Source organism: Bombina bombina, chromosome 1, assembly GCF_027579735.1.
Source record: "Bombina bombina isolate aBomBom1 chromosome 1, aBomBom1.pri, whole genome shotgun sequence".
NCBI lineage: Eukaryota > Metazoa > Chordata > Amphibia > Anura > Bombinatoridae > Bombina > Bombina bombina.
This window is the reverse complement of record NC_069499.1, coordinates 607,855,535-607,878,282: the sequence shown is the minus strand read 5'-3', so window position 1 is coordinate 607,878,282 and position 22,748 is coordinate 607,855,535.

The window sequence follows — 22,748 nt, the reverse complement described above, 5'->3', positions numbered from 1 at the left end:
ATGATCAACAACAAAATTGCCATACTGAGAGCATACAGACAACCCGGCCCCCTCTTGTTTGAGGGTAAGAGACTTCTCATTTTTTAGGACTACTCCATTGAAGTTACTAGGAGATGGAGAGAGTTCGAACCCTACTGTTAAAAACTCATTGAACAAGGAAGAACGGTGTCACTTCTATATCTAGCAACGCTACAAGTCCACACCTCTGCAGGTCACAAGTTTTTTCGACTCTCCAAAGTCCCTCCAAAACTTCTTGAGGGAGGAGAGAAGACAGGACTCGAGCAAAGACGCCCCAACTTGATGACGTGGGAGTTCACGATTCATTGTAAATCCTTAAGGCATTAACTAGAATGTAAAATGGTGAGATGGTCAGCATGGTCAATATTTAGAAACAAAATTTAATTCATAGGGGCTGATTTATCAAGCTCAGTATGGATCTTGATGCCCCTGTTTCACCGCAAGCCTTCAAACTGCTGCTCTATAACTTGTCCTGTGCCTCTGAGGCCGTGGACAGAAATCAATCCAATCGAATACGATCAGGTTGATTGACACCCGCTGCTAGCGGCCGTTTGGCCACAAATCTGCAGGGGGCGGAATTGCACCAGCAGTTCACAAGAACTGCTGGTGCAATGATAAATGCAATTTTCAAGAACTTGAAGTGAGCTGTCTTCCCTTGTGAATTGTTGCAATGATAAATGCGACAGTGTATGCTGTCGGCATTTATCGATGTGCGGTGGACATGATACGCTACATTGTATCATGTCTGCTCGCACTATGATAAATCTATCCCATAATCTTTAAGTTTTCATACAACGGGTGAGGGAACCCACTCAATTACTTCATTGTAATATGGTTTCACCTTTGGAATTAGTTGTATTGTATTTTTTTGTTAACTTAATTTTTTTCTTGGATAACTGTGATGGCCTCATGGCTCCATGCTTCATGGTTCATTGGATTCCATTTGAGTGATTTTGTCTAAGTATATGTTTCAACATGTTTAACCCTTTCACTCTTCCCCTAGTGCTAAACTTGTTCAGTGGGCTACGTCCCCATGCTGATTATTCACCCATCTACATGAAGCAAAACTCCTGGATGCTTGGGGACAGCTGGTGGAATGCTTTATATTCTGACGGACATATACAGAACGACTACAGACAGACTCCCACAAGGTACCATCCCACAAACAGACACACTCCAGAACATGAGTAACTCCCAAACCAACATAATTGTGTGGAACATGGGGTGTATCACATCCCCTATTAAATGCAGGGTGATTTTAATATACTTTGCATACAAAGAGAGAAGCGCTCTACCAGGAACGAACAACAGCTCAGTGGCTTGTTCTATGGCGATTTACCACCCGGAAGCAACCTCTTTTAGACCAGTGTGCTTTTCACAGAAGAAAACTTTCCTGAAGTATATCAGTCTGATCCTGCCAATTAAGGTCAGTCCAGCCCCGAAATACCAGGCAATTCTCCTCTGAACAAGGAACATGACAACCCCAGACGATCGTTTCGGCCTCCTATGGGCCTCGTCAGTGAGGTGCAGCCACATTCCTCTAAGCACACTGGGCAAGGAGTCCACGTCTGGTTTCCCCCATCACCCATAGGGAGACTTCCCCAGGGTTATAATAATTTGCATACAAAGAGAGAAGCACTCTACCAGGAACGAACAACAGCTCAGTGGCTTGTTCTATGGCGATTTACCACCCGGAAGCAACCTCTTTTAGACCAGTGTGCTTTTCACAGAAGAAAACTTTCCTGAAGTATATCAGTCTGATCCTGCCAATTAAGGTCAGTCCAGCCCCGAAATACCAGGCAATTCTCCTCTGAACAAGGAACATGACAACCCCAGACGATCGTTTCGGCCTCCTATGGGCCTCGTCAGTGAGGTGCAGCCACATTCCTCTAAGCACACTGGGCAAGGAGTCCACGTCTGGTTTCCCCCATCACCCATAGGGAGACTTCCCCAGGGTTATAATAATTTGCATACAAAGAGAGAAGCGCTCTACCAGGAACGAACAACAGCTCAGTGGCGGTGTAGGGGGGGCAGGATAGGGGTTAATAAATTTAATATAGGTTGCGGCGGGTTCAGGGAGCGGCGGTTTAGGGGTTAAACAATTTTTCTATTTGCGGCGAGGTGCGGGATCAGCAGGATAGGGGTTAATAACTTTATTACAGAGGGCGGCAGTATAGGGGGGGAAGGATAGGGGTTACTAGGTATAATGTAGGTGGCAGCGGTGTCCGGGAGCGGCGGTTTAGGGGTTAATACATTTATAAGACTTGCGGCGGGGTCTAGGAGTGGCGGTTTAGGGGTTAATACATTTTTAATAGTTGCGTCAGGGTCTAGGAGCGGCGGTTTAGGGGTTAATACATTTTTAATAGTTGCGGTGGGGTCTAGGAGTGGCAGTTTAGGGGTTAGTAACTTTATTTAGCTGCGGGGGGCTCCGGGGGCGCCGGTATAGGGGGTAGAACAGTGCAGTTTAGTGTGGGTGCTTAGTGACAGGCTAGCAAGAAAGCTGTCAAACAGCCGAAGAGCAGCGAGATCGGATGAGTGATAACTCTCACACTCCGCTGCTCATCGCCCTGCAGCTTTTTGACAGCTTTTTTTGATAACTTATGCGTATTTTTTCAGGTCCGCGGCGGCAATGTGAGGCGAGCTTAGGCGGGCGTATTGGGCCGGCGAAGGCAGAAAAGTTGACGGCTTGATAACTACCCCCCCAAGAGTGAGGATACCCTGTACAGCTGCACGGACCACACAGAGGTGTTAAGAACAGGAAGCAGTGGAGACTAAATAACCTGGTGACCACAGTGGCTCACAAAACAAAGGGGCGCTACAGTAACAGGAGGAAGCCGGTACAAGTCCGCCATTCAGCACTGCGGAATATGTTGACACTTTATAAATAAAATATAATAATAATTGCCATGTGGCACAGATTATCAAACGCAGTGGCGCCTCTCCTCAATGGGGTCAACACAGATAATTGAGGCTGCCTGGTTAAACCATACGGTAAAAGAAAACTTATTAACCATGAGTGTGAATATCCTTACATGCCTTATACACAGTACAAAGTCACTCACTATAGATCCCCTAGGGCTATTAAGTCTCGCTCACCACAACTTTCTCCACATGGCCCACAATCATTAAGAGATAGCCTTAAGCTACTTCATCTTTTTACAGCATAATGAATATACATGGATGAACTAGATATATATTCCCTCAACAAACAAATATGCAATGAGCTCTCACCCTGAACTGAAATACCACTCAAGTGTATGCATATCCCTAGTCCCTTTGGGAACAATCTCCTTCCATACCAGGAACTCTTGAAATATATTTGGACGGATTCTGTTGCTGTCATTTAACAGGTTGATATACTAAAAGTTTTATCTGTATGCAGAAGTACTACACAAGCTTTACAAAAACTACTAACACCATAGCAGCTAAACAAAAACACCAGGATAAGAGATCCAAATATCAGGCGGAGACGCTTGGCTCTTCAGATAGGGACACAGATCTAAATACACCTGGACATGATACTCACCCAATAGTCACATAGCTCTCAGCACTTTTTCTCCTGAAAATGGAACAGTTACAGACAGGATTGGATTCCATGGCGGCTGATCTCAAACAATTCTCTACCAGAATCACAAGAGATGAACACCGTATATCAGAAGTTGAGGACTTACAGAGTTCTCAATTTACTACTATCACCGCTCTACAAAAATAAAACCCTGCTTTATCAGAGAAAATAGATAATCTAGAAAACAGATCACGCGCAATAACCTACGCATAGAAACGGTCCTAAGCTCGACTCTTATGGACTTTTGCAGAAAAAACATTACCCACACTCCTTAAAATTTCAGACAACACTCTACCATACCAGGTGGAAAAAGCACACAGGGTGGGGAACGCAGGAGGAGACAAGGATCGTGCAAAGTACCGTCGACAAGTTATGATCAACAACAAAATTGCCATACTGAGAGCATACAGACAACCCGGCCCCCTCTTGTTTGAGGGTAAGAGACTTCTCATTTTTTAGGACTACTCCATTGAAGTTACTAGGAGATGGAGAGAGTTCGAACCCTACTGTTAAAAACTCATTGAACAAGGAAGAACGGTGTCACTTCTATATCTAGCAACGCTACAAGTCCACACCTCTGCAGGTCACAAGTTTTTTCGACTCTCCAAAGTCCCTCCAAAACTTCTTGAGGGAGGAGAGAAGACAGGACTCGAGCAAAGACGCCCCAACTTGATGACGTGGGAGTTCACGATTCATTGTAAATCCTTAAGGCATTAACTAGAATGTAAAATGGTGAGATGGTCAGCATGGTCAATATTTAGAAACAAAATTTAATTCATAGGGGCTGATTTATCAAGCTCAGTATGGATCTTGATGCCCCTGTTTCACCGCAAGCCTTCAAACTGCTGCTCTATAACTTGTCCTGTGCCTCTGAGGCCGTGGACAGAAATCAATCCAATCGAATACGATCAGGTTGATTGACACCCGCTGCTAGCGGCCGTTTGGCCACAAATCTGCAGGGGGCGGAATTGCACCAGCAGTTCACAAGAACTGCTGGTGCAATGATAAATGCAATTTTCAAGAACTTGAAGTGAGCTGTCTTCCCTTGTGAATTGTTGCAATGATAAATGCGACAGTGTATGCTGTCGGCATTTATCGATGTGCGGTGGACATGATACGCTACATTGTATCATGTCTGCTCGCACTATGATAAATCTATCCCATAATCTTTAAGTTTTCATACAACGGGTGAGGGAACCCACTCAATTACTTCATTGTAATATGGTTTCACCTTTGGAATTAGTTGTATTGTATTTTTTTGTTAACTTAATTTTTTTCTTGGATAACTGTGATGGCCTCATGGCTCCATGCTTCATGGTTCATTGGATTCCATTTGAGTGATTTTGTCTAAGTATATGTTTCAACATGTTTAACCCTTTCACTCTTCCCCTAGTGCTAAACTTGTTCAGTGGGCTACGTCCCCATGCTGATTATTCACCCATCTACATGAAGCAAAACTCCTGGATGCTTGGGGACAGCTGGTGGAATGCTTTATATTCTGACGGACATATACAGAACGACTACAGACAGACTCCCACAAGGTACCATCCCACAAACAGACACACTCCAGAACATGAGTAACTCCCAAACCAACATAATTGTGTGGAACATGGGGTGTATCACATCCCCTATTAAATGCAGGGTGATTTTAATATACTTTGCATACAAAGAGAGAAGCGCTCTACCAGGAACGAACAACAGCTCAGTGGCTTGTTCTATGGCGATTTACCACCCGGAAGCAACCTCTTTTAGACCAGTGTGCTTTTCACAGAAGAAAACTTTCCTGAAGTATATCAGTCTGATCCTGCCAATTAAGGTCAGTCCAGCCCCGAAATACCAGGCAATTCTCCTCTGAACAAGGAACATGACAACCCCAGACGATCGTTTCGGCCTCCTATGGGCCTCGTCAGTGAGGTGCAGCCACATTCCTCTAAGCACACTGGGCAAGGAGTCCACGTCTGGTTTCCCCCATCACCCATAGGGAGACTTCCCCAGGGTTATAATAATTTGCATACAAAGAGAGAAGCACTCTACCAGGAACGAACAACAGCTCAGTGGCTTGTTCTATGGCGATTTACCACCCGGAAGCAGCCTCTTTTAGACCAGTGTGCTTTTCACAGAAGAAAACTTTCCTGAAGTATATCAGTCTGATCCTGCCAATTAAGGTCAGTCCAGCCCCGAAATACCAGGCAATTCTCCTCTGAACAAGGAACATGACAACCCCAGACGATCGTTTCGGCCTCCTATGGGCCTCGTCAGTGAGGTGCAGCCACATTCCTCTAAGCACACTGGGCAAGGAGTCCACGTCTGGTTTCCCCCATCACCCATAGGGAGACTTCCCCAGGGTTATAATAATTTGCATACAAAGAGAGAAGCGCTCTACCAGGAACGAACAACAGCTCAGTGGCTTGTTCTATGGCGATTTACCACCCGGAGGCAACCTCTTTTAGACCAGTGTGCTTTTCACAGAAGAAAACTTTCCTGAAGTATATCAGTCTGATCCTGCCAATTAAGGTCAGTCCAGCCCCGAAATACCAGGCAATTCTCCTCTGAACAAGGAACATGACAACCCCAGACGATCGTTTCGGCCTCCTATGGGCCTCGTCAGTGAGGTGCAGCCACATTCCTCTAAGCACACTGGGCAAGGAGTCCACGTCTGGTTTCCCCCATCACCCATAGGGAGACTTCCCCAGGGTTATAATAATTTGCATACAAAGAGAGAAGCGCTCTACCAGGAACGAACAACAGCTCAGTGGCTTGTTCTATGGCGATTTACCACCCGGAAGCAACCTCTTTTAGACCAGTGTGCTTTTCACAGAAGAAAACTTTCCTGAAGTATATCAGTCTGATCCTGCCAATTAAGGTCAGTCCAGCCCCGAAATACCAGGCAATTCTCCTCTGAACAAGGAACATGACAACCCCAGACGATCGTATCGGCCTCCTATGGGCCTCGTCAGTGAGGTGCAGCCACATTCCTCTAAGCACACTGGGCAAGGAGTCCACGTCTGGTTTCCCCCATCACCCATAGGGAGACTTCCCCAGGGTTATAATAATTTGCATACAAAGAGAGAAGCGCTCTACCAGGAACGAACAACAGCTCAGTGGCTTGTTCTATGGCGATTTACCACCCGGAAGCAACCTCTTTTAGACCAGTGTGCTTTTCACAGAAGAAAACTTTCCTGAAGTATATCAGTCTGATCCTGCCAATTAAGGTCAGTCCAGCCCCGAAATACCAGGCAATTCTCCTCTGAACAAGGAACATGACAACCCCAGACGATCGTTTCGGCCTCCTGTGGGCCTCGTCAGTGATTTTAAAATACCTCAAATCTAAAAATACTGATGTATTCATCATAGAGGAGACACGCCTTTCACAGAGTTTACATCAAAAATTAAAACAAAACAGGGTAGCAGAAGTACTATACACCCCTTATGAAGCATATAGATCAAGAGGAATAGCCATTCTTTTAAAAAAAATCTCCCATATACCATCATTAAAAAAGATATAGATAGTGAGGGACACTATATTATAGCTCAAGTCAAACTTTGTGACTACCATCTGGTCATTTGTGGGATTTATGGTCCCTTAGACAATAAATATGATTTCTGGAACATGATCCACAATAAACTTATACTGTACTTAGATCTTCCAATGGTAAAAGGGGGTGATTTTAATATTTCACCACAAACACCTCTAGACTGCTTCTGTAGCTCTGCATCACTTAGACACCTCCCAATAGACACCAGGTATTCTAAATGAGACACTCGTATTATGACCGAATTTAGAAGAGACAAAAACCCTGAAGAGAGGGGCTACACGTGCCTCTCAGTAGCAAAAAAAAAAAAATACAAAGCCAAGTCAGACCTTCTTCTCTGCCAACTTAAAAATGCATTTAATAAATACCTATGATGCCCCACAATGCTTAAGGGGACAGTCAACACCAGAATTTTTTTTGTTTTAAAAGATAGATAATCCCTTAATTTCCAATTCCCCAGTTTTGTATTCCCAACACTGTTATAATTATGCACGTTTTACCTCTGTAATTACCTTGTATCTAAGCCTTAGCAGACTGCACCCTTATTTCAGTTCTTTTGACAGACTTGCATTTTAGCCAATCAGAACTGTCTCCATGGTAAATTCACGTGAATGAGCTCAATGCTATCTATATGAAAAACGTGAATGAATGCCCTCTAATGGCAAAATGCATTTAGATTAGAGACGGCCTTCGAGGTCTGAGAAATTAGCATATGAACCTCCTAGGTTTAGCTTTCAACTAAGAATACCAAGAGAACAAAGCAAAATTGGTGATAAAAGTAAATTGGAAAGTTGTTTAAAATTACATGACCTATTTGAAACATGAAAGTTTTTTTTGGACTTGACTGTCCCTTTAATAGAAATAAATACTAAGAAATCAAACAGAGGGATACTTACCTGTTAGAGAGCTCCCTACACCCAATGAATAAGGCGTCAGGCTTCTACCGATTTGTCAATATCAATTTGTCAACCGGGAAATACTAGCACTAACAAAAGTATTCAAACCATACAATTTAATATCCAGCATTAAACTAGGAGGTTCATCTGTATAAGATAACCTGAGAATCTCTAAGGCTTTTGTTGAATATTATAAAAACCTTTACAACACTGCAGACCTAGACACAAACCTCAGGGACCACTTCTGGTCAAACTTAGATTTACCACAGTTGCCCTTATCAGAGTTAAACAAGCTTAATACACCCATCCCGACAGATGAAATCAGTAAAGTTATCAGAGACCTACCCCAAGGAAAATTGCCAGGACCCGATGGGTTACGGGGTGAATTTTAAAAAATTATAAATCCCATTATTGTTAATGACTTAGTCACACTCTATAACGGCTTACTATCCGGGAAGGTGAACATCTCTAACAGATTTGTAGAAGCCCACATTAATCGTCAAACCAGGTAGAGACCCGACTTTAAGGGAATTTTATCGCCCAATATTGTTACTGAACAATGATTGTAAAATCATTTCAAAAATACTAGTGAACAGACTGACAGAAGCATTACAGCTTCTTATTAATAAAGGTCAAACAGGCTTTGTTAAGGGCCGTTCCTCGGTCTCCAGTATTAGAAAGTGACAACTTCTTCTCTCACACTATTGGACACCGCAAAACAAGCAAAATAATCCTCTCACACCAACACGGGCCTGTCTACTTGCAGTAGACGCAGAAAAGGCCTTTGACAAGGTCCTGTGGGAACACTTATTGTACTTATTGTACTCGTTAGGCAAATTTGGAATACAATGGAATTTTGTTAAAATCATTAAAGAACTATACTCCACCCCCCCCCCCCAAGCTGCTCTAATTGTTAATGGCATAGTCTCTGATTCCTTCTGATTACACAGGGGTACTAGACAGGGATGCCAACTTTCCCACCTCCTCTTTGATTGGGAGATCAAATTACAAGCCATAAAATTTGAAATACCATTTCAGGCCTGAAACTGGGATCAGAGACTCTGCATCTTTCTTTATACGCATATGATATGATATTGATTGTCCCAGACCCACCCACAAATTTACCAACCTTATTGAACTTTTTGGGAAGTTATCGGGTTATCAGATTAATCGGGATAAGTCTGAACTCATGTAGCTATACCCCATAGAAGGGGAGCAACTACCTACCTTTCAATTCAAAATACTCAGAGACCACTTTAAATATCTAGGCATTCAACTGGACAGAAATCCACACAAATGGTACAACCTTAACATTAAACAAACAATTACAACCCTTTCTATGCAACTTAAGTCTTTGGATAAATTACCCCTCTCTTTCACTGGAAGAATCAATTTGCTAGATTACGAGTTGTGCGTTAGGGTAAAAAAGCAGCTTTAACAGGTCCTAACGCTGCTTTTTTACTACCGCTGGTATTACGAGTCTTGCAGGTTTAGAGGCACCGCACACTTTTTTGGCCTTAACGCAAACTGACTTACGTAAACTTTGTAAAGTCTTTTTTCTATGGGACTTCCATAGCGCCTTTATTAAGAGTCTGTCCTGGGAGGCCAAAAAGTGAGCTGTACACCCTCTACCTCCAAAATCCCTAACGCATTTTAAAGTCAGTAGTTATGAGTTTTACACTACAACGCTGTAGCATAAAACTCATAACTAAAGTGCTAAAAAGTACACTAACACCCATAAACTACGTATTAACCCCTAAACCGAGGCCCTCCTGCATCGCAAACACTAAAATAAAATTATTAATCCCTAATCTGCCACTCTGGACATCGCCGCCACTAGAATAAACATATTATCCCCTAAACCGCTGCACTCCCACCTCGCAAACACTAGTTAAATATTATTAACCCCTAATCTGCCGCCCCTAACATCGCCGCCACCTACATTATACTTATTAACCCCTAATCTTCCGCTCCAGACATTGGCGCAAACTACATTTTATTTATTAACCCCAATCTGCTGCCCCCAACATCGCCGCCACCTACCTACATTTATTAACCCCTAATCTGCCGTCCCCAACGTCGCCGCCACTATATTAAATTTATTAACCTCTACACCTAAGTCTAATCCTAACACCCCCTAACTTAAATATAATTTAAATAAATCTAAATAAAATTCCTATCATTAACTACATTATTCCTATTTAAAACTAAATACTTACCTATAAAATAAAACCTAAGATAGCTACAATATAACTAATAGTTGCATTGTATCTATCTTAGGGTTTATTTTTAATTTACAGGCAAGTTTGTATTTATTATAACTAGGTAGACTAGTTAGTAAATAGTTATTAACTATTTACTAGCTACCTATCTAAAACAAATACAAATTTATCTGTAAAATAAAACCTAACCTAAGTTACAATAACACCTAACCTTACACTATAATTAAATAAATTCCCTACATTAAATACAATTAAATAAATTAAATTAAATTAGCTAAATCACAAAAAAACCCCACTAAATTACATAAAATAAAAAAACAAATTACAGATCTTTAAACTAATTACACCTAATCTAATAGCCCTATCAAAATAAAAAATCCCCCCAAAATAAAAAAAACCCTAGCCTAAACTAAACTACCAATAGTCCTTAAAATGGCCTTTTGTTGGGCATTGCCCCAAAGAAATCAGCTCTTTTTCCTGTAAAAAAAATACAAACACCCCGCAAACAGTAAAACCCACCACCCACACAACCAACCCCCCAAATAAAATACTAGCTAAAAAAAAACTTAAGCTCCCCATTGCCCTGAAAAGGACATTTGGATGGGCATTGCCCTTAAAAGGGCATTTAGCTCTATTGCGGCCCAAAGTCCCTAATCTAAAAAATAATCCCACCCAATACACCCTTAAAATAATCCTAACCCTCGAAGATTCACTTACCGGGAGAAGTCTTCATCCAAGCGGCAAGATGTCCTCAACGAAGCTGGCAGAAGTGATCCTCCAGACGGGCAGAAGTCTTCATCCAGACGGCATCTTCTATCTTCATCCTTCCGGCGCAGAGCGGGTCCATCTTCAAGACATCCGACGCAGAGCATCCTCTTCTTACAACGGCTTCTTCGTAATAATTATCACTTTAAGTGATGTCATCCAAGATGGCGTCCCTTAGATTCCGATTGGCTGATAGAATTCTATCAGCCAATCGGAATTAAGGTAGAAAAAATCCTATTAAGGTAGAAAAAATCCTATTGGCTGATGCAATCAGCCAATAGGATTGAACTTCAATCCTATTGGATGATCCAATTAGTCAATAGGATTGAGCTTGCATTCTATTGGCTGATTGGAACAGCCAATAGAATGCCAGCTCAATCCTATTGGCTTATTGTATCAGCCAATAGGATTTTTTCTACCTTAATTCCGATTGGCTGATAGAATTCTATCAGTCAATCGGAATCTAAGGGATGCCATCTTGGATGACGTCACTTAAAGTGATATTCATTACAAAGAAGCCGTCGGAAGAAGATGCTCCACGTCAGATGTCTTGAAGAATGACTCGCTCCGCGCTGGAAGGATGAAGATAGAAGATGCCGTCTGGATGAAGACTTCTTCCCATCTGGAGGATCACTTCTGCCATCTGGAGGACCACTTCTGCCAGCTTCGTTGAGGACATCTTGCCACTTGGATGAAGACTTCTCCCAGTAAGTGAATCTTCGAGGGTTAGTGTTAGGATTTTCTTAAGGGTGTATTGGGTGGGTTTATTTTTTAGATTAGGGACTTTGGGCTGCAATAGAGCTAAATGCCCTTTTAAGGGCAATGCCCATACAAATGCCCTTTTCAGGGCAATGAGGAGCTTAGGTTTTTTTAGTTAGTATTTCATTTGGGGGGTTGGTTGTGTGGGTGGTGGGTTTTACTGTTGGGGGAGTTGTTTGTATTTTTTTTTTACAGGAAAAAGACCTGATTTTTTGGGGGCAATGCCCCGCAAAAGGCCCTTTTAAGGTTTAGTTTAAGCTAGGGGTTTTTTTTTATTTTGGGGGGGGCTTTTTTTATTTTGATAGGGCTATTAGATTAGGTGTAATTAGTTTAAAGATCTGTAATTTGTTTTATATTTTCTGTAATTTAGTGTTTTTTTGTGATTTAGCTAATTTAATTTATTTAATTGTATTTAATGTAGGGAATTTATTTAATTATAGTGTAAGGTTAGGTGTTATTGTAACTTAGGTTAGGTTTTATTTTACAGGTAAATTTGTATTTATTTTAGCTAGGTATTTATTAAATAGTTAATAACTATTTAGTAACTATTCTACCTAGTTAAAATAAATACAAACTTGCCTGTAAAATAAAAATAAACCCTAAGCTAGATACAATGTAACTATTAGTTATATTGTAGATAGCTTAGGGTTTATTTTATAGGTATTTAGTTTTAAATGGGAATAATGTAGTTAATGATATGAATATTTATTTATGTTTATTTAAATTATATTTAAGTTAAAGGGGGTTAGGTTTAGGGGTTAATAAATTTAATATAGTGGCGGCGACGTTGGGGTGGCAGATTAAGGGTTAATAAGTGTAGGTAGGTTGCGGCGACATTGGGGGCAGCAGATTAGGGGTTAATAAAAATAATGTATGTGTTGGCGATGTTGGGGGCAGCAGATTAGGGGTTAGTAAGTATAATGTAGGTGTCGGTGGTGTCCAGAGCGGCAGATTAGGGGTTAATAAGAATAATGTAGGTTGCGGCGACATTGGGGGCGGCATATTAGGGGTTAATAAGTGTAAGATTAGGGGTATTTAGACTCGGGGTTCATATTAGGGTGTTAGGTGTAAACATAACTTTTGTTTCCCCAACAAAATCAATGGGAATCAATGGGAATCAATGGGGCTGCGTTACTGAGTTTTACGCTGCTTTTTTGCAGGTGTTAGACTTTTTCTCAGCCGGCTCTCCCCATTGATGTCTATGGGGAAATTGTGCACGAGCACGTACGACCAGCTCACTGCTGACTTAAGCAGCGCTGGTATTGAAGTGAGATATGGAGCTAAATTTTGCTCTACGCTCACTTCTTGCCTTTTAACGCCGGGTTTATAAAAACCTGTAATACCAGCGCTGCAGGTAAGTCAGCAGTGAGAAAAAACTGCACGGTAGCACCGCACAGCTCATAAAGAAAAACTCGTAATCTGGCCGAATGTAATGAAAATGATGATATTTCCCTAAATACTTTACATTTTACAAATGCTCCCGCTCTTACTAAAAAAGACAGACCATAATTTACTAAATAGAGTAATTCTAGATTTTATCTGGCAGAAAAAGAAACAGGATTCATCTAAAGAAACTAACAGCAGCACCAGGACATGGTGGGTTTGGACTCCCCAACTTGGAACTTTATAATTGGGCCGCATAAGGAAAAATTGTAATAGACTGGCTAACCGGTAGTGGCTGTTTTACAATCCCAAACCTGGAGAGCGAACTGATCGCCCCAGGGATACTGGAAATGCTGCCACATCTCACGAAATCCCAAGTCTCTGGTGCAATTAGACCTCTCCTACCAATTAGAGAACCCTTAAGAAGAGCATGGCATAAAATCTGTAGGTGGCTGGAGATAGATAACACATACTTCAAATACCTCACCAAACCTTTTACAATATGGTATGAAAAAGGTATTAAAACAGTTACCAAACTTTTAGTTGAGGGACAGATTGAGATCTGTACTTTTCAGAACCTGAGAGAGGAATTTGGGCTGCCTATGACACACCACTTTGCGTATCTTCAAGCGAAACCCTACCTACATCAGCTAAATAGAAAACCAACATCCATGGTGAGACATAGTGGCATGGAGTCATGCATTACATTCACTCTATATCCTTACTATATAAAGCACTACTTCAAACAATAGAGAATAGTAATATAGACACAATTAAATTGAAATGGTCAGTCCTCTCTGATGATCTTATCTCAAGTCAGAGGCCCATATTTATCAAGGTCTGTCGGACCTGATCCGACAGTGCGGATCAGGTCCGGCAGACCTCGCTGAAAATGGCGAGCAATACGCTCTCCTATTCAGCATTGCCGCCAGCAGGGGGGTGTCAATCAACCTGAATATATATATATATATATATATATATATATATATACAGTATGTATATACCCCTATCCTCTGCAATTGCTCCTTGATTCAAAGATACTCAGTGCTTCCCTCTGTAACAAAACACAGATTCCACCATATATAAGCATATGCCTCACAAGCTGGTTTAACCCCTTAAGGACCAAGGACGTACAGGGTACGTCCTACAAAAAATGGCACTTAATGACCAAGGACGTACCCTGTACGTCCTCAGGGTTTTCGAACGCACTGGAAGCGATCGTGATCGCTTCCAGGCACTTTCATGTTATTGCACTGATGCCTCAATATTGAGGCATCCTGCAATAACATATTTTAGGCATCCGATGCAGAAAGAGCCACTCTGTGGCTCTCTTTGCATTGGCCAGTGATGGTTCAGATTGTTGGTGGGTGGGAGCCATAGCAGGGAGGCAGGTGGTTGTCCCATCGCTGGTCCGCTTTCTTTCAGGTACCGGTAGTTGGGGGCGGGTGCACGGGAGTACGTGGGAGCGGGTGGGACTGGGACCCCTACACTGCAGAAAAGTGTAGGGGATGGAGGGAGAGGGGGAATTAAAAGTTTGGAAAGGGATCTGGGAGGGGGGTAAGGATATGAGGGGGGGAGGCAGCTACACTACAGAAAATTGGGGATTTAAAAAAGGCTTTTTTGTAACAAACTGGGTACTGTCAGACAGCTGCCAGTACCCAAGATGGTGGCAACTAGGTAGAGGGGGGAGGATTAGAGAACTGTTTGGGGGGGATCAGGGAGGTTGTGGGCTAAGGGGGATCCAACACTGCAGAATCAATATAAAAAAATACCTTTTATTTGAGTACTGGCAGACTTTCTGCCAGTACTTAAGATGGCGGTGACAATTGTGAGGTGGGGAGGGAAGAGAGCTGTTTGAGGGGGGGTCAGGGAGGGATCAGGGGGTGGGATGTGTCAGGTGGGAGGCTGATCTCTACACTAAAGCTAAAATTAACCCTACAAGCTACCTAATTAACCCCTTAACTGCTGGGCATAATAAAAGTGCGATGCAAAGTGGCATTTAGCGGCCTTCTTATTATCAAAAAGCAATGCCAAAGCCATATATGTCTGCTATTTCTGAACAAAGGGGATCCCAGAGAAGCATTTACAACCATTTGTGCCATGATTACACTAACTGTTTGTAAATAGCCCAAGACGTAGGCATGCAGGGTAATGGTAATGATGGAGTTATCAACAGTTATAGAAAAACAGTTGGTGGAGATTTTGGAAGAAGGGAAAATAAGGAGCTCAGTTTTGAGATTCAGTTTAAGGTAGTGAGAGGACATCCAGGATGAGATATGAGAAAGACAGTTAGCGACATGTGTTAGCAAGGAAGGAAATAGGTCTGGTGCAGAGTGGTAGATTTGGGTGTCATCAGCATTGAAGTAATATTTAAACCCATGGGACTTTATTAAGGACCCTAATGATGACATATAGATTCAGAAGAGAAGGGGACAGAACCTTGTGATACTCCAACGAAAAGTGGTAAACGACCAAAGGATGCACCAGAGAAGGCTACACTAAAGGTACGATTAGACAGGTAGGAAAAGAACCATGAGAGGGCTTTGTCACAAATGCCGACGGATTGGAGGGTTTGAAGCAAAAAAGGGTGGTCAACAGTATCAAAGGCTGCAGACAGATGAAGGAGGATTAGCAGAGAGAAGTGGCCTTTTCGATTTTGCTGTAAGTAGGTCGTTGGTAACTTAACATTCTCTATTCTACAGTGTGGTATAATCTACAGGCAAATTATCAAACCAAAATTGAGAAATGTAGCACAATGTGCTATTTTCAGTCATATACAGTAGTTGTTCCTATTCTCAAAATACAAAGGAATCCTTGAGAATCTACTTTTCTAGTCAGCCATATCTAAAATAATTAGTAAAGTTATGATCGACAAATATGAGAATAACCATTTAAAACAAAGGGTTTCTCATCTGCCAATATTCTGCACAATTATGCACATGGGTATTACATTCAGAGCAGCTCAGACCCTCTGTTAAGACAACATATGCATATGAATAAGCCCATTATGAAGTAAAAAGGACTTGTCCACTTTTAACAAAAAAGAACCACCAGAGCCATCCCTTACAGACAAAAACGCCAAACTGTGAGCACTGAGAAACAAGCTTTATTCACTACTGAATTGATCTTCCATAAAGCATTAGTCATAAACACAAAGCCAGATATCTCATCTGTCCTTCAACTAACTCAAAAAACACACACACACACATATATATATATATATATATATATATATATATATATATACAGGTAGCCCTCAGTTTACGCCGGGGTTAGGTTCCAGAAGGAATGGTTGTAAATCAAAACCGTTGTAAATTGAAACCCAGTTTATAATGTAAGGGAGATAGGTTCCAGGCCCCTCTCAAAATTGTCATAATTAACACCTAATACATTATTTTTTATTTTTTTTTAAAAGATTTTTTATTGAAGTTTCAGAAGGTGCAAAAAAATACAAGAACAACATTTGTCCAATCATAACATTAATATGAGAATACAACATCAAGGCTGTGACATCTATTATATCTGTTAGGCTAGTAAAGAAGTAGCTGACCGGTACATCAGGTTAAGTCATACAGTTTAAGGGCTCAGAGAAATATACATAATAATACAATAAGGCTAGCTCTAACGTTTAGGAACCTATGTCATGTTTAGGGAGGTGTCAAATAAATGGTTGGGCAAGCTAAAAGGAAACTTCATTTTGTTTTTTAATAATTGTATTCTGATCTCCACATCTTTAGGATGAATAAGATGAGCATTTCTGTGGTGATGTGGTGAGTTAGCTTTTATCATGACCACAAGTAGGTCGCCGAACACTACAAGGAAGAGGGATTGCAGTGGACAAGAGCCACTCGAATATTGGGGGGGGGGGGAGGGGGAGGAGAAAGCAGGGGGGGCGGAGCTCACTCTGGTAAGACTGCAGTATGGGTTAGTTTATAAGTCTATGTATGCCATATATGAGTGCTAAACCTAAAACTGCAGTGTATAGAGCGGCTGTGCTGTGGTACACTAACGGCTTGTTCCCCATAAGGATAGAATAGTAGTGTAATTGTTCTACACTAAACAGTAATAAAGCTAAGTACTACGTCTCAACATTAACAAAGGGAAAGCATCCAGAGAGAGACATTCCATAAAAGCCACACCACTCTGGTAATGATCAAATAGAAGAAGGAGAGTATATTGGCTAAGTTAAATATGAGTTAACGGTAGCAGTTATGCAGAGATTAAGCAGTTATAGAGGTCGTTAAGCAGAGTGAGAACAACACAGAGCTGACTAAGTAAGAGTTTCTCAGTGACATTTTGTAGTTAGTAATAAGTTGAGGAAATCACTACACCCGCCCCAATTATTAGGGAGTGTCTAGGGTCTACTCTAGAGGTCTAATATATGTGCCAGAATGGATGATTATATAATTAAGTGCGAATACAACTCAGATAAAAAGTGTAAGAAGCTATGTCTGAACATACGTAATAGCCTCAGGAGTATTATGGAGGTAGTTAAGTAAAACATAGGCTGATATTAGACAATATGAGTTGTGATACAACAACAACCTAGTGTGTACAGTTGAGCGAGTCCAAGTCTTAGGCCTTGAAATATTATGAACATTAAGTTAGTTAAAAAGATTCCAATTAGTTTTGACTTAATAGTACAGCATTGTATTGTGGTAATGTTTTTAGGGGAGTAAAATACATTTAACAGCAAGTAATGTAACAGTGCCAGAATAATACTAGAAGTAATAAATGACAGTGATCATTAGTAACTAGCATGCCTATGGTCTATAACAGCTTGACCACCACTCCATGTGCATATATATCTTATTGTTTAACAATAATAAGAAAAAAAAGTAAACTCTGTATATCATTAACGACATCAATTGACACAAGACTCAGCAACTATGCCTCCAAAGTGACAATAATCTGCCTCACATCTAATTTCTGCATTTGTCTAAGATAGACTCAAACACTTTAGAAGTAGGAGTCAGCGGGTTCAATATGCAGTCCAATCATTGCTTTCTGTGGGCTCGTTGGTTTATTGTAGGCTGTGGACAGTATCATTATAGATCAAGGGAGTTCACTGATATGTATAGCAACCATATATGCAGATAGTTAAAGCATCAAGTATAGGAAAACAATATCATCTAACTATATAAAATTTGATTAGAATTCTGCTAAACTAGAGAAGCTAATAGAGCTGATAGAACTTTTAGAGGGCCGAGCATGGCTTCTCTGTAAATATTAAAGTTAACCATCAAAAGAGGGAGAGTGGAGGGTTAAGTCTCAGTCATCGGTCTATTTCTAAGAGATGGGGTCAATTATCCAATGCCCAACCTGCGGCATAGCAAAGTTAGGAGAGTTCCGATCATCTCTAGAGCAAGGAAATTTTTCTGAAACCTTAGGACCATAAAAGCAACTGAAAACTGTATAGCCGACATGAGGGTTTTAAGACACCGCAGCTGCCCCATCACCGACCAAAACTTGTATGGTAGTTGCACAAGCACAGTTGGGCTTATAGGGGGCAAAGCTACAGATCTGCGGTGGAGTCGGCTAGATTCTGTCTCTGTGAGCCAAACACTGCAACTATCTGCACGGACGTTTGAGTAGCTTCCAGAGAGCTCAGAGATTGTGTTTAGAGGTATATGAGCTTTAGGGTGTAGTTTGCTTGTGGAGGGGATCTGGAATCCCCCAGCCGGAAGGCCAGATGAAGGTTCTATAGGAACCATGAAAAAGTCCCCGCTGTCGCTCGTAATTTCTCACCCGGTTTTGAAGGCCGGGGCTGGTCCGCCATTCGTCAGTGGGAGTGAGTGCTTTCATGTCTCTCAGCGCGAGCTTATCCTCTGCCAGTCTATCCTGCAGTTTAGAGGAGGCCTGTGACAATAAATACTCCGTACTTCCTGCGGGTGGGAGATCTCGATCCTCATGTAGGACGTTCAGGAGGGAATCAAACTGTCTCTCCATTTTATCTGTAAGTAGTCGCAACAAGGCTACCATAGAGGCTGTCATCATAGAGTATAGTGTCGTGCGCTGGTTACTGATGCAGTGTTGCGTCTCCTTGTAAAACTTGAAAGTCCAATCTTTATGATCAGCCGGTGTACATAGGACCAGGGGAGGATGTGGGTCAAGTGGAGTACAGGTACTAAAGGCTTATATCTCGAGCTGCTTAGTTGGGGTAATAAGTTCTATATAGTCAGCAAGATGGCCGCTCCTCTTACAGGCAGTGTGAGTTGAAGATAGAAGAAAGCTCCTTGTGAGAACTTTGAGGCTTCACAGCTCTACCAAGTCTTGTAGATCAGACCTCTATGGCTTTAAAGGCTAGAGTTGTGAATTTTGCGGGTTTTGGGGCAATACTGAGTGGTTTAGCTATTAGATATAGTAAGTTTATGAGTAGAGCTCTCTCAAGGTGCGACCGCTCAGATGCCCGGCTTGCTCCGCCCCCCTAATACATTATTTTTAAAGCTTTGAAATGAAGACTTTAAATGCTAAACAGCATTATAAACCTAATAAAATAATCACACAACACAGAATATATAATTAAACTAAGTTAAATGAACAAAAACATTTGCTAAACAGCATTATAAACCTAATAAAATAATCACACAACACAGACTTCGCTTGCATTTTTCTGCAGACAGTTATTTCTATGCATTTCAATCTGACTGATTTATAGACAGGAAGATCTTCTTCCTTTGAAATCTGCTCGATAGCTCAGGTCTGGTTAAACTGACTAATTTCAGCTTGCATGGTTTTGCTGCAACACAAGCGGACAGCTCCCCCTACTGGCTATTTTAATAAATGCACTGCTTCTCAATGCTTTTCAATAGCAGTCACATGACTGGAAACTGGTTATTCTGAAACGGTGTAAATTGAACCGTTGTAAAACGAGGGCCACCTATATATATATATATATATATATATATATATGTATGTCTTTATATATACCCATATAATCTGCAATTGCTCCTTGACTCAAAGATACTCAGTGCTTCCCTCTGTAACAAAACATAGATTCCACCATATATATAAGCATATGCCTCACTGGTTTAACCCCTTAAGGACCAATGACGTACAGGGTACGTCCTATAAAAAATGTCACTTAATGACCAAGGACGTACCTTGTATGTCCTCAGGGTTTTCAAACGCTGGAAGTGATCGTGATCTCTTCCAGACGCTTTCATGTTATTGCAGTGATGCCTCAATATTGAGCCATCCTGTAATAACATGTTTTAGGCATTCGCATCCCTCTCTGCATTGGTCAGCGATGGTTCAGATTGTTGGTGGGTGGGTGGGAGCCATAACAGGGAGGCGGGTGTGTGCGGCCCATCGCTGGTCCACTTCCTTTCAGGTAGTGGGGGGCAGGTGCACGGGAGCGAGCATAAGTGGGTGGGACTGCTACACTACAGAAAAGTGTAAGGGATGGAGGGAGAGGGGGAATTCAAAGTTAGGAAAGGGATCTGGGAGGGGTTTAAGGATATGTACCCAAGATGGCGACAACTAGGTAGATGGGGGAGGGTTAGAGAGCTGTTTGGGGGGAGGATCAGGGAGGTTGTGGGCTAAGGGGGGATCCAACACTGCAGAATCAATATAAAAAAAATCCCTTTTATTTTAGTACTGGCTAGTACTTAAGATGGCGGTGGCAATTGTGTGGTGGGGGAGGGAAGAGAGCTGTTTGAGGGGGGTCAGGGATGGATCAGGGGGTGGGATGTGTCAGGTGGGAGGCTAATCTCTACATTAAAGCTAAAATTAACCCTACAAGCTACCTAATTAACCCCTTCACTGCTGGGCATAATACAAGTGTGGTGCACAGCAGCATTTAGCGGCCTTCTTATTACCAAAAAAGCAATGCCAAAGCCATATATGTCTGCTATTTCTGAACAAAGGGGATCCCAGAGAAGCATTTGCAACCATTTGAGCCATGATTGCACTAACTGTTTGTAAATAATTTCAGTGAGAAACCTAAAGTTTGTGAAAAAGTGAACGATTTTTTTTATTTGATCGCATTTGGCGGTGAAATGGTGGCATAAAATATACCAAAATAGGCATAGATCAATACTTTGGGTTGTCTACTACACTACACTAAAGCTAAAATTAACCCTACAAGCTACCTAATTAAGCCCTTCACTGCTGAGCATAATACAAGTGTGGTGCGCAGCTGCAATTAGCGGCCTTTTAATTACCAAAAAGCAATGCCAAAGCCATATATGTCTGCTATTTCTGAACAAAGGGGATCCCAGAGAAGCATTTCCAACCATTTGTGCCATAATTGCACAAGTTTTTTGTAAATAATTTCAGTGAGAAACCTAAAATTGTGAAAAAGTTAAAGTGAAGGTCAATTTTCATGTGAAAGTGCCCGGTTTTAAAAAAAACTATTAAAAACAAGGGCACTTTCATTCATGAAAATTGACATTTCAATTTACCTTTTCTTCTTGAAGCCGCTCCAGTGCTTCACCAGCCCGTCGCAAGCCTCTTCATACGTCAGCAATGACGATTCCAGCATCCTCCAATCACGGCTTCCCCCCCGGGGTAATCATTGCCTGAGGCAACGCCATGATTGGAGGAAGCCGGTTTCGTCATTGCTGGGAAGTAAACCAGGAAGAAGCAGACGGGGCATCGTTTCAGAATGGCGATCCAGTGTTCAGAAGAACAAGGTAAGTATTTTTAAAATATGGTGCCATGTCAATTTTCATGAATGAAAGTGCCCCTGTTTTTAATAGTTTTTTTTTTAAAAAAACTGGGCACTTTCACATGAAAATTGACCTTCACTTTAATGATTTTTTTTTTTATTTGATTGCAAATATACCAAAATAGGCCTAGATCAATACTTTGGGTTGTCTACTAAAAAAATATATACATGTGAAGGGTTAATTATGGATTCCTGACAGATATCAGTATTACAATGTAACTATCTCTAATTTTGAAAAAAAAATGGTTTGGAAATAGCAAAGTGCTACTTGTACTTATTGCCCTATAATTTGCAAAAACAGCAAAGAACATGTAAACATTGCGTGTTTCTAAACTATTTAGCATGGGAGTTTTTTGGTGGTTGTAGATGATGCAGATTTTGGGGGTCAAAGTTAGAAAAAGTGTGTGATTTTTTTCATCATATTTTATAAAAAAAATTATAGTAAATTATAAGATATGATGAAAATAATGGTATCTTTAGAAAGTCCATTTAAAGGAACAGTCAAGTCCAAAAAAAACGTACATGATTTAAATGAAACAACTTCCCAATTTACTTTTATCACCAATTTTGCTTTGTTCTCTTGGCATTCTTAGTTGAAAGCTAAACCTAGGAGGTTCATATGCTATTTTCTTAGACCTTGAAGACTGCCTCTAATCTGAATGCATTTTGACCACTAGAGGCCATTAGTTCATATGTTTCATATAGATTACATTAAGCTCATGCACGTGAAGTGACCTAAGAGTGAGGACTGATTGGCTAAAATGCAAATTTGTCAAAATGACTAAAATAAGGGGGCAGTCAGCAGAAGCTTAGATACAAGGCAATTACAGAGGTAAAACATATTATTATAACTGTGTTGGTTTTGCAAAACTGGGGAATGGGTAATAAAGGGATTATCTTTCTTTTTAAACAACAAAAATTCTGGTGTTGACTGTC